This window comes from Ovis canadensis, chromosome 19, assembly GCF_042477335.2.
Source record: "Ovis canadensis isolate MfBH-ARS-UI-01 breed Bighorn chromosome 19, ARS-UI_OviCan_v2, whole genome shotgun sequence".
In the NCBI taxonomy this organism is placed as follows: domain Eukaryota; kingdom Metazoa; phylum Chordata; class Mammalia; order Artiodactyla; family Bovidae; genus Ovis; species Ovis canadensis.
Window position 1 is genome coordinate 55237685 of NC_091263.1, and position 13896 is coordinate 55251580.

The 13896-nt window shown below is 39.4% G+C and overlaps 1 protein-coding gene and 1 non-coding gene across 17 annotated transcripts in view; one reads left to right on the plus strand and one right to left on the minus strand.

The window, feature by feature from the left end:
* FHIT (fragile histidine triad diadenosine triphosphatase) overlaps positions 1-13896 on the plus strand; it is a 1561686-nt gene that overhangs the window by 410791 nt on the left and 1136999 nt on the right. The gene's annotated exons all lie outside the window — the stretch shown is intronic.
* On the minus strand, positions 12-85 carry TRNAW-CCA (transfer RNA tryptophan (anticodon CCA)). Its single transcript has one exon. It is a non-coding gene; the product is annotated as a tRNA-Trp (tRNA).

Below are 13896 nucleotides of genomic sequence, written 5' to 3' on the forward strand. Positions count from 1 at the left end.
ACATAGAGATCTTCCCAACCCAGGGATTGAACCCGGGTCTCCAGCATTGGAGGCAGATGCTTTTTACCATCTGAGCCACCCGGGAAGCTCACTATAAACATCAATCAATAGCAAAAGAAAATGGCATCACTATGATTGGCTTATATCAATCACTGAGTGAGTGAGTGAGTGAGTGAGTGAGTGAGTGAAATCGCTCAGTCGTGTCTGACTCTTTGCGACCCCATGGACTGTAGCCTACCAGGCTCCTCTGTCCATGGGATTTTCCAGGCAATAATCCTGGAGTGGATTGCCATTTCCTTCTCCAGGGGATCTTCCCAACCCAGGGATCGAACCCAGGTCTCCCACATTGTAGACAGATGCTTTACCACCTGAGCCACCAGGGAAGTCCCAAGGTCAATCATTAGCTATCGCCTAAAGGTGGGAACATTGTTTTCCATCAGAATTTGAGTTTTACTATCAAAGAAAGAGAACGTTTTTTATCACATTTGCAGGTATTTATAGTCATAAACTTACAAAAGTCAGGTCTAAGAGGAATATTATAGCAGAAACTTCCAGGGAAAAGGAAATGGAAACAAATGAGATGACTGCCTCTCTAGTTCCCTGGCACAAAAGCAATCTTGAGCAATTGCCTTAACCTTCCTAGATATAGGTAAACATAGAGATGTCTTTGCTTTGTTATTGAGGACATTGAAGAGAAGATATTTAACAAATTTGGGGGGAAATCAGATGCTTGTTTGTAAATTGAGCAGATAAATACATGGCAAGAGAGTTCCAGAAAAACATCTATTTCTGCTTTATTGACTATGCCAAAGCCTTCAACTGTGTGGATCACAATAAACTGTGGAAAATTCTGAAAGAGATGGGAATACCAGACCACCTGACCGGCCTCCTGAGAAACCTATATGCAGGTCAGGAAGCAACAGTTAGAACTGGACATGGAACAACAGACTGGTTCCAAATAGGAAAAGGAGTGCATCAAAGCTGTATATTGTCACCCTGCTTATTTAACTTATGTGCAGAGTACATCATGAGAAATGCTGGGCTGAATGAAGCACAGGCTGGAATCAAGATTGCCGGGAGAAATATCAATAACCTCAGATATGCAGATGACACCACCCTTATGGCAGAAAGTGAAGAGGAACTAAAAAGCCTCTTGATGAAAGTGAAAGAGGAGAGTGAAAAAGTTGGCTTAAAGCTCCACATTCAGAAAACGAAGATCATGGCATCTGGTCCCATCACTTCATGGGAAATAGGTGGGAAAACAGTGGAAAAACAGTGTCAGACTTTATTTTTGAGGGCTCCAAAATCACTGCAGATGGTGATTGCAGCCATGAAATTAAAAGACGCTTACTCCTTGGAAGGAAAATTATGACCAACCTAGATAGCATATTGAAAAGCAGAGACATTACTTTGCCAACACATGTCTGTCTAGTCAAGGCTATGCTTTTTCCAGTGATCATGTATGGATGTGAGAGTTGGACTGTGAAGAAGGCTGAGCTCTGAAGAATTGATGCTTTTGAACTATGGTGTTGGAGAAGACTCTTGAGAGTCCCTTGGACTGCAAGGAGATCCAACCAGTCCATTCTAAAGGAGATCAGCCCTGGGTGTTCTTTGGAAGGAATGATGCTAAAGCTGAAACTCCATTTCTTTGGCCACCTCATGCAAAGAGTTGACTCACTGGAAAGGACTTTGATGCTGGGAGGAATTGGGGGCAGGAGGAGAAGGTGACGACAGAGAATGAGATGGCTGGATGGCATCACCGACACGATGGACGTGAGTTGAGTGAACTCCAGGAGTTGGTGATGGACAGGGAGGCCTGGCATGCTGTGATTCATGGGGTTGCAAAGAGTCGGACACGACTGAGCGACTGAACTGAACTGAACACTGAAGGAAAACTAAGCCTATATTGATGGTGTTTATAATGAGAAAGGAGAAGGCAATGGCACCCCACTCCAGTACTCTTGCCTGGAAACTCCCATGGATGGAGGAGCCTGGTAGGCTGCAGTCCATGGGGTCACAAAAAGTCTGACATGACTGAACGACTTCACTTTCACTTTTCACTTTCATGCATTGGAGAAGGAAATGGCAACCCACTCCAGTGTTCTTGCCTGGAGAATCCCAGGGACGGGGGACCCTGGTGGGCTGCACAGAGTTGGACACGACTGAAGCGACTTAGCAGCAGCAGCATAATGAGAAAAGAAAAAAATGTTTTTCAGAAAGCTCAGGTTTACTAACTTGTGGATGAATAGATAAAAGATGAAATAAAGCATGTTATCAAAATAGTCATTAAATAAACTGGTGTTTTATCTTAAAGGCTGAAGTGTGCTAAAACACCTCACATGTCCTCAAGTACAAACGTGAAGTTTGCTTCCTTCCCAATTTATCATCCCTTAGAAGAGAAAACATTGCTTTCTATGTGGGTCTTTCAAGTGATTCTTTGGGAAGTCATGGTGGATTGAAATGGTCTCACTCAGTGTGTCTTTTGGGTGCTTGTGAAGGTCATCTGCTGGGATCAGTATGAAAGGAGCAAAGAAGTTTAATACAGAGTTAGTCATGATACTGGAGGTTGTGAATTCACAGTTGAAAATATTGGATATTGTTTTAAAGAGACTTGAATATCACTGTAAAAAGCAATACAGGAGGTGGGTGTATCATGGACCTCAAAATAGTACCTACCTGTAGGAGGATGAATTTTTTTTTTTTACTTTACAATATTGTATTGGTTTGGCTTACATCAACATGAATCTGCCATGGGTGTACACTTGTTCCCCATCCTGAACCCCCCTTCCACCTCCCTCCCCATACCATCCCTCTGGGTCATCCCAGTGCACCAGCCCCAAGCATCCTGTATCCTGCATCGAACCTGGACTGGCGATTCATTTCTTTTATGATATTATACATGTTTCAATGCCATTCTCCCAAATCATCCCACCCTTGCCCTCTCCCACAGAGTCCAAAAGACTCTTCTATACATCTGTGTCTCTTTTGCTGTCTTGCATACAGGGTTGTCGTTACCATCTTTCTAAATTCCATATATATGCATTAGTATACTGTATTGGTGTTTTTCTTTCTGGCTTACTTCACTCTGTATAATAGGCTCCAGTTTCATCCACCTCATTAGAACTGATTCAAATGTATTCTTTTTTATGGCTGAGTAATACTCCATTGTGTATATGTACCACAGCTTTCTTATCCATTCATCTGCTGATGGACATCTAGGTTGCTTCCATGTCCTAGCTATTATAAACAGTGCTACAATGAACATTTTGGGTACATGTGTCTCTTTCAATTCTGGTTTAGGAGGATGACTTTTTACTGAAAGGAAGAAGTTGCTTATAGAAATGGGTATTGGTGGCTTTAGAGACAGCTTCCAGAGACATGCTCACACATGATTCAAGGAGTGCCTTGTCTCATACCAGGAGAATAAGACATGTTCTAGAACAGTCTATTAGAGGAGTGAAAAGGCAGCTCCTATATGCTGAAGATAATCATGCCTGAGCTTGAATAAAATGTGTTTTTAAAATTCCAATTAAATTAATGAAATAAAAAGTATAAGTAAGTGTTTGACTTATTTATATGTGTGTATATATATATATGTATATCTGAAAGTTTACATGTACATGTTGGCCATCTTCCCTTTTGAACATTTTTAGACTTCCGTTTGAGAAAATAGAGTATTTCTCTATATTCAAGACTGCCTTGTATTTGGCCTTGCTAAAAGCTTGTCCCAGGTTAGTCTTGCTATATCCTTACTTGGTATTTTACATTTTAATAATATAAAAAGTTTTAAGCACTTACAGTGTTCTAGAGTGAATGATGGAGTGCCGTATGTTAGCTCTTGAAAAAATTTTACGTAGTTCATAAAGAGACATGCTGTTAAGTGCCAGACTGCTAAAAACAAAAGTTATTAGTCTTTGGGTTTGAGTCTAACACTTGTTTTAGTCAGGTCTCCAGAGAAGCAGAACTGTAGGATACATACATATACACAGGGAATACTCACACACTTGGGGAGGGGGGATCATACATTTAGAGGGACTGAGAAGCCCCAAGATCTGCAGTCAGCAAACTGGAGACCCAGCAGAGCCAGTGGTATAAATCCAATCTTAGTCTAAAGGCCTAAAAATCATTACAGCTAATACTGTCCTTCTAGTCCAAAGGCCAGCAGGCTCACAACCCAGGAAGAATCAATGTTTTGGTTTGAGTCCAAAGGCAGCAAAAAACTAGCTGGAAGTCAGTCAAGCAGGAGGAATTCCCTCTTACTTAGGGAAAGGCCAGTCTTGTTTTATTCAGACCTTCAGTTGATTGGATGAGGCACACCCACATTGGGGGAGAGCAATCTGCTTTACCTGAGTTTCCCTGGTGGCTCAGATGGTAAAGCATCTGCCTGCAATGCGGGAGACCCAGGTTTGATCCCTGGGTTGGGAAGATCTTCTGGAGAAGGAAATGGCAACTCACTTCAGTATTCTTGCCTAGAGAATCCCACGGACAGAGGGGCATGATAGGCTACAGTCCATGGGGTTGCAAAGAGTTGGACACGACTGAGTGAATTCACTTTTCACTTTTAATCTGCTTTACCCAGTCTATCAATTTAAATGTTAAACTCATCTGAAATACCCTCCCAGAAACACCCAGAGTAATATTTGACCAAATATCAGGATCGGGGAGAACACTCTCAGGCAGTAAATAATCTGTCTGCAACACAGGAGACCCAGGTTCCATCCCTGGGTCAGGAAGATCCCCTGGAAAAGGGAATGGCAACCCTTTCCCATATTCTTGCCTGGAGAATTCATGGACAAAGGAGCCTGGAGGGCTACAGACCCATGGAGTTGCAAAGAGTCGGACATGACTGAATGACTAACACTTTCACTTTCAAATATCTGGATATCCTGTGACACACTCAAATAGATATATAAAATTAGCCATCACAACCCTTATGGAAATGTGGAGTTCCACTTTTTTTTTTTTTTTTTTTTTAGGATTTCTATTAAGCCTACTTCCAAGAAAGATAGGTACAAACTATTGTAAGAGTTAACTGCAAGGAGATCCAACCAGTCCATTCTAAAGGAGATCAGTCCTGGGTATTCTTTGGAAGGAATGATGCTAAAGCTGAAACTCCAGTACTTTGGCCACTGCATGCAAAGAGTTGACTTATTGGAAAAGACTCCAATGCTGGGAGGGATTGGGGGAAGGAGGAGAAGGGACGATAGAGGATGAGATGGCTGGATCGCATCACTGACTCGATGAACGTGAGTTTGAGTGAACTCCGGGAGTTGGTGATGGACAGGGAGGCCTGGCATGCTGCGATTCATGGGGTCGCAGAGTCAGACACAACTGAGTGACCGAACTGACTGACTATACCATAGTAGAGTACTGCTCGTTTTAGAAATTTAACTTGTAAGGATATTTCTTTAGGGTCTTTTCCTGAGTATACTGTCACATTCTTTGTCTATGAAATGGGTCCAGGTGATGTGATAAAGTTCTTTAGGGTTAGTACTTTTTGATCTTTAACACAGAGACATCATGATGCAAAGATGAATGGCCTTGAATAAGATGGAGTTGCATCTGTATGTGTTGAAATTTTGCCAACTTACTCATGCAGAATTGGCAAAAAAGAAGACAGAGTAAGAAGTACTGATTTAAGCAATATGGATCATTCTGCTCGACATTTCCCCTCAATGAGTACATGCTTCTTGTCAATGTGAGATGGGAGCTAGGAGTCATTCTTATCCTCCTGAGTCTCCTAGTATGAGCATCTCAGTGCTGAGTGTATTCCAGTATTGACATATTCTGTTATGCATTAGAAAATATATATAGCCAGTAAACTGACACCAATGACTTCATCTGATCTACAACCGAAGAAATAGCTATCCGTTCTATACTAGAAGGAAGCCTCTATTGAACCTCCTGAGAAGCTGTGTCATATTTGTGTGTGTGTGTGGAGAATTTACGAGATTTCCAAGAGACTCTCTAAGCTTCAAATTAAAAAGTATCCCTGATGTAAGATGCCACTGAGGTATCTTTGATGCTGTGGGGACTGTGGCTTTCTTAAGAGGAAATGTTAACTGGTATCATTTTCAGGAGCATGTTTTAGCTTTGCTCCTTCTAAAGAGCATTTCAACTCACTTCCTGCTAGAGGTTATCTGGAATGCAAGTTCAGGCTTTCCACTGTGTGCATGTATTTTGGGGCTCGAGGGCAGAGATGTAGAGAGGCTTCTTTAGGACCATTGCTGTAGGTAAGAAAGGCATCAGCCACTGTCTTCTAGGTTTAAGGGGGCATTCATTAAGCTGTGCCTTTGTGTTGGGACTTATTAAAAAGTACAAATAAAAAGGACTTCCCTGGTGGTCCAGTGGTTAGGACTTTGCCTTCCGATGCAGGAGGAGGGGGTGTGTGCAGGTTTGATCCCTGGTTAGGGAGCTAAGACCTCACAGGCCTCTCAGCCAAAAGACCAACAATGTGAAACAGAAGCAATGTGGTAACAAATTCAATAAAGACTTTAAAAATGGTCCCCATTAAAAAGATCTTTTCAAAAAGTACAAATAAGGTAAAGGAATAAGATAGCATTCAAATAAAGAGTGTGTGCGTGCCAGGTTGCTTCAGCCGTGTCCAACTCTTTATGACCCTATGGACTGTAGCCCGCGAGGATTTGCAGCTACAGGATTCTTCAGGCAAGAATACTGGAGTGGGTTGTCCTGCCCTCCTCCAGGGGATCTTCCCAATCCAAGGACTGAACCCGTGTCTCTTATGTCTCCTGCATTGACAGGGAGGTTCTTTACCACTAGTGCCACCTGGGAAGCCAAAATAAGGAGAAGGCTATATAAATTCTGATTAGAGGAAAAAAAATTTATAGGATAGAGACATTTAGTCTAAAATCGACAAAGCCCATAGTATATGTGCTTATATCCTGGGTCAGCTGAGGAAAAGAGCTTTCAAAAGATTTTACTGGACTTGATTGGGCATGGGCTGTGGCAGGAGCAAGCCTGAGAGGAAAGGGTAATGACAGCTATGATTTATTGAATATCTACCTATTTGATAGGCGTGTGGCTCTGGACAAACAAGACAAACAGGATCCATGCTTTCTTGGGTCAATCTTATAATAGATACGTTTGGGAAGGAGGTATGGATGCGCAGCAAACAAATAGATGACGAAAGTAATGAAATGTGAGAGCTATTAACACAGTAAAAGATGAATATAATAGAGTGATTTGGTGGTAGTGAGGATGCTGCTTTAGATTGGGTGGTCAGGGAAGGCCTCTCTGAAGAAATAACATTTGAATTGAGACCTGAATGATGTAAATGTCCATGATTTAAAGATGCAGAACATTCCAGAGAGAAGGAAGAACAAAATCAAAGGCCCTAACATGGAAAGGGCATCAACATGCCACTTTGTCATTCACTGGACCAGTGTATAAGACCTTCCATTGAAGAGCACTGATAAAGGTAGGCTGACCTGGGAGGAATCTTAAGTGGAACTTCCTCGCACTTCTTAAAGAGTTCTCTCAGATGAATTCTAAATGGGGTGCGCGGGGGTGGGGGGGGACTTCTCTGGTGGAGCGGTGGATAAGAATCCACCTGCCAATGCATGCAGGGCACTCAGGCTCGATCCCTGATCTGGGAAGATTCCACATGCCGTGGAGCAACTAAACCCATGTACTGCAACTACTGAGCCTGCACTCTAGAATCTGCGAGCTGCAACTGCTGAAGCCCATGCTCCGCAAGAAGAGAAGCCACTGCAGTGAGAAGCTCACACACCACAAGGAGGAGCAGCCATCACCCACTGCAGCTAGAGAAAGCACAGCCAGCAAAGAAGAAGAAGACTTGTGAGTGGAAGGAGTGGGGAAGAATAAAAGTGCTGAGGACAAGAGCTAGTGCTCTGGACGGCACTTTGGCTCGTGGGTGCTACTGCTTAAAGTCGAAAAGAAGGCAGGAGGGAGAGAAGGAAGTGGTAAGCCTTCCCTGAGGAATCAGACTTTTCCCAAGTTGTGTTATATAGCGACCCTGCCCTTAATTAGTAAGACTCAATATGCTTGAATTTGGCAGTTGGTTTAGGACTTGCTTTTTTGAGGGATGTGGATGGAAGCGTAGGAAGAGAGAGAAAGAGTGGCAGGCTTAATCTCTACCTGTTACAGTTATTTTCTTATCACTTCTAGGTATAAGAAAGTCAAGCACATAAAAGATATATAACTTGCCCAAGAAGCAGAAGGCAGAAATAGGTGTGCCTAAAAGCAGATCTATTTGATTCAAAACTAGATCAAACTGCTCTTTTTACAGGTGAGGCTCAATCAGAGAATTTTCCATTCTCATGCTCTAAAATATTTTACTCATTTTCCAGAGTAAAAACCTGTGTTGGATTGGTACCAGTTAGATAATTTCATTGAGTTTGGATATTTAGCTTTATTTCTTGAATCATAATAATTCAATATGTATATTATATTATATATATGTGTTATATATATATAATAAAAAAAAATATATAAAATTTAGGCAAAAGTTCTGTAAGGAATTGTCTGTTTTACTGTCTTCGTGTTGAGAGGTCTTGGGTGTCCAATTGTTCAGCCTGTTTCCATGGAGAGAACTGACAGCAATCATAAATGGTATGATCATCCTGTCTGCTGGTGCATAGAAGGGCTTAAGCCAGATAGTAATCGTCATCAAACCCCTTTGCATTCATCCTCATTTTCTCTATCTTTCTTCTTCTCTCTTGCCTTCTCTTCTCTCCCTCTCCTTCCCAGCCTCTTGCTTAGTGTCTACTTTTTGTTTTTCCCTTATACCAAAGGTTAACATGTAAAGTCTGCTCTAGTTATAATTATACAGTTTTCTTTTTCAGGAGACAGTTTTGGGGCTAATGATAAAAATATTCTGTCTCCATGGATAGCTGTAGTATATATATTTTAAAAAGAGATGTATGTTCTGAGAATAGAGACGTTTAACGATATGTTGAGATGTATGATTGGCTATCTATTTTTTTTTTCTTGGTTCTAAATCCTAATCCTCTGTTTGTCCTCAATTTTTAATTTTGATTAGAAAATATTTAGTGACCTTCCAAGTATGAAAACACTGGACTGGATGGTATTTGGGACTGGGGTCTCTAAAATAATGTATTAGTGTCTCCTCCAGGATCAGTCTTGTGAAAAAATTCATCCTATTCAACATTTTAACTCTTAAGAATAAAGGTAATAGCTACCAAGTTTGAATGCTTACCACGTGTCAGACATTGTATGTATTTTGCAAAGATTACCTCATTTTGTCCTCACAACAATCTCATTAGTTAGATGTTTATGTTCTCATTTTTCAGTCAAGGAAATTGAAACTCAGAAAGGTCAAATGGTTCACTCAAGGTTATACCCAAATAAAATGCCAGAGGCTGGATTGGAACCCCTGTCTGTCTACAAACTGTGGACATCCAATTTCCTAAAGAAGCCCACTTGGAACGGGGGGTTGAAGAGTACTCATCTTTGGAAATTTTGCCTGAGCTGAAAGAATGTACTGTAATTCTGGTTGTAATTCTGGCTGTAATTCTGTACTGTAATCCTGCAGGGCAGTAAAGGTTAGAGCTGAGATCCTTGACATGTAGCCATGGCACTGCAGAAGTGTCAGTTCTTCTTTCAGTTAATATTGCTAACATTGCCGTGGAAAAGGCACTCTGATAGTAAAGTTCTCAACAGTTTCTAAATTTGGAGATGTAAACCCCTGTACATGTAGAGGAACTGTGCTTAGGGCCCAGGAGGGCATGGAGATGAAAGGAAGAAATAAGAGAGATTCAACTTAAGGGAAAGAAAAGAAAGCTATAATTTCTGATGAAAAATAATCAGAAGCAGATTTCAATAAGGAAGAGGAATGGAAAATAGACTCATGCCAAAGGGGAGGTGAAGACAGTGATGTCTGGATTAGATCATTTGGGAGCTACCTAGAGGCTACCGCCATGGGCACTCTATAATAAATTTATGATGATGGTGATGATGGTGTGCAGCCATAAGTAGGAAGTGAAAGCTAGGGAAAAGAAGGAAAGTGTCTGAGTCACATTATCCCATAAATCCAGGAGAAAAATATTCTCTCTTCATATGTCAAGGTAAAATTTTGCCTCAAATTCCCTATTTTATTTGGCATACCTTATTCCCACAAAGGAGCACCCTGGAGGGAGTTCATATGAGGACCAAGAAAATGAGTGTATCACAGAATGGGGGCTAATAGAAAAACCCTTTGACTTGACATCTTGCTGTGAGTTTATCATAGGCAGAAATTTCAGGGAAAGAAGGATGGAAGAAAAGAAAAAATGGAGGTAGAGAAGAAGGGAGGGAAAAAAAATTCCAGTTTCTGGATTTTTATGACATCCCATTGTAACTAAGTGCTGCTGAAAGGGACTCACAATGGCTATACTATTAAAGATAAGAATAAATGGATTTTATGGGTTCATGTGCTCTCCTGGTAGAGTTGATAGGAGTGCCTTTTTGGAAAAGAAATGAACTCTCCTTGTTTGGTAGCCCTGTGGTTTGAGACTCATGTGCTGTGTTACGGCTTTGAAAAGGGAAAACCCATTCCACAGGGAGCCAGTCTACTGAGATGTGAGTGACGCAGGCATAAAGAAATGCTTCTGTGTGCAGCGGATTCACCTTAATGCTCACTTAGAAGCCAGTGCAAGTGTAAGATCTCCATGCCCAAAGTGTGCAGATGATAGCTATCCGTGGGGTCTGCAACTGGCAACAGTAGCTTAGCAAGAAAAGCAGTTACCATGTTCTTCTCCACAAGATTTCAAAGAGCTGTGTGTTTGTGAAATAAAACTTAGATTAAAACGCAGCATCTTTATTGACTATCTGCTCCTTGTCTGGCCCTGGGTCTGGTGGTTTTGCATATATTGCTTTATTTAATCTTAACAGTGACAAAAGCATCTATTACTGTCTTAAAGTTATATGACTTTCATATTAAAACATGGAATAAGCCCTATTGGAAGGTTCATAACTTTATCAGCTATGTGGTAAAGATTCATTGGTGAACCTTTTTGCTGTTTCCTTCAAGACAAGTTGATTTGAATACCCAGGTGTCTGTAGGTGGACTTTTCTTTGCTTGCTTCCCTTTTCTTAGCCGAGTTCAGTAGTTTGTCTCAAACATTTACTGTCATGCTTGAATACACAGAGCAATGTAACTTGTACCTTATAGGTGGTTTAAATGATTTTCAAAGTTAAGTATGACTATAAGCAGAGCCTTTGGCTCTGGTGTTAAAACTCAAGTCCCCTCCCTCAATATATGACTTTACTATATCTGTGTATAGGCTGTTTAGATTCTTGCGAATGCCTTAAGGCTTTCATTTACAATATATGTGTATTTGTCTCTGAATCCTCATTCTCTCTCACAGATACCCATGCTATGTGGTACATCTTTATTGGTGACAAGTTTAATTTACAAAGATATAACATATCTTTGTAAATATATGTCTTTACACCCTTTGTGTGAAGGGTGGTAAACTTTTAATTTAGTTCCAGGTTCTTCTTTTATTTTATGTACTTTCTTGAGAATAGTACACACACACCTATTTTATTGCAGTTGCTTTGTTGTGCTTTGTAGATACTGCCTTGTTACATATTGAAAGTTACATATACTTACATATGTATAGTATTTTTTTTAAAAAAAAAACCTGATTTATTGCACACTTAATATACTACATTGTAGTGTAAACATAGCTTTTCGTACTAGGAAACCAAAAATTTTGTGTGACTTGCTTTGGTGCAATATTAGCATTATTGCTGTGGTTGAGAACCTAAGCCACAATATCTCAGAGGTATACCTGTGTAGACTGTTGTACTATATTGATTTTTAATAATATAACTTAACTAATAAAGATACACAGAACCCCCATATTTCAGTTGAGGTTATGTCTACATTTGGGGAAGTGATTTGTATAGCAAAGCAATAAAACCATAACTGCTTATCACTTTCTTAAAAATTGTATGCAACAGGCTTACATATAAGGGTATTCTTTCATATCTGTCTTATACTTTTGTTTTGCTAGTAATTTAAAACTGCATTACTATATGGCAATCATTGCCTCAAAGTGTGTCTTTTGTGCATTTGACGCGAATAGATAAATACTTTTATTTTCAGTATGTTTTGTATAAATTTATTAATTATTTGAGTAGTCTTTGGGGTTATTCCAGACACTGACCTGTAAATTAACCACCAGAACTTCATATAAAGCTGATGGAGAGCTCTTGAGCATTTCTAGAATGAACATTTTTGTTTCTGGTATATATTTATAATACTTAAATGAAACCGAAGTCCAGATATAAATGAATTAATGTAAGCATTGGAGGATATTTGAACCTAAATAAGTGCTGGGTTCCCATGTGTTTCAGTCTTAAGACAGCACAGCAGATGATGAATAATTGAAAAATAATTCTAAATTTTAGTCATATTGCTCAAGGAACTTTGAAAATATTTTATTCCTTGCACATAGCAGCTCTTCTCAAAACCCCCTTCCATTTTTTTATTCCACTGATCTCTCACTTTGCATTCTAAAAAGCCAGGTTGTCTTTCTCTTTCACTGCTTTACTCTCAAATAGCTATACTATTTCTGTTAAGGCTTCAGTCTTTGACTTTTTCCCTCCTCTTATTTTCATCTCAGTTTTCCAGTTCTGCGTTTGTTATCATTCGCACAATTCATCATTAAAAAAAAGAAAAGATTACTATTAGGAAGTGGGTAAAGGAAAAGGCCAAGGAAAACATTTCTTTTCTGGAGAGAATATAAAGCTTGGAACACTAATGAAATTTGCCTTTAATACATTTAAAAACTTGATTAAATACAATGCTTATGAAATTCATTGTTAATACCAAGCTGCAAATAAAGAATTTTATGAATTCCTTTGAAAATAAGCTTCATTTTTAGAGCAAATTTAATAAATAGGAGAAGTAGAAGCCAAAAAGAATGGGATTCATTAATTTAGGGCAACTGGAGAGCAGAATTCCAGAGAAAATCCAACAGATCACAAAACTGTAATATAGTTAGTGAGCAAATATGCACCCTCAGGCCAAAATGATCAGGGGTCACAGAGAACATTGAATAATAAGGCAGCTATGTAGCATTAATGAAGACCAAGCTGAATTCAGAAGTAAATTAAGAGAAATGGCAAAACTTTCGTTTCTTCATATTCTTCCAGAAAATGTACTGATTTTGAAGGATTCAGAAAAATTTCAGCTAAGCTTGGAAGACAGTCACAGATACGATTAATCACATTTGAAAAGAAAAGGCTGAAGTGTGATTTTTATAAGAGAAGATGGCAAGTACTAGCTCTCTGTCTTTACTTGTGGCGTTAAGAAAGAACTGATTTATATAACAGTGAGGCATATTTGGTTAGTCATTGGGAAAAAAATATCACATGACATTAAATGGCAGAAAATGTTTTTTAAAATAGACAATGTGTTGAATCATGTTCTGGGGAAGTCTTAAGAAATAGGATTCATCTTTGTGCTCTCATAACTCTGGAAGTAGGAAGAAAAATTCTCCAGCTTATGTATGTAGGTTTTTCCTGCCCTAGAGTGAATGATTTTATGAAATACCTAATTTTTTTTTCCTCCAAGATTGCATAAAATGCCTTCATTCATTTTTGAGGGTGTATATAATTTATTTCTTGTTGCTGGAAGTTACTGCTTATATTTTTGCTAAGTTCATGAATATTTTGAATCAACCACCTAATCAACAGAGAGAAATTTCTCCTATTCTATTTGGCTAATTTAACATTTGACCAAATCAGGATGGTTGAATAAGATTTTACCGTATGCTATAGCATATCTTTGTTATTTTTAAGGTGTTTGTTTCCTTAGAGAGAGTTAGATTTCTCCAATACAATTATCTTAAATCATAGCTGCCCTTGCCTTATTTTGAAACAAGTTGAACACCTTTTAAATAT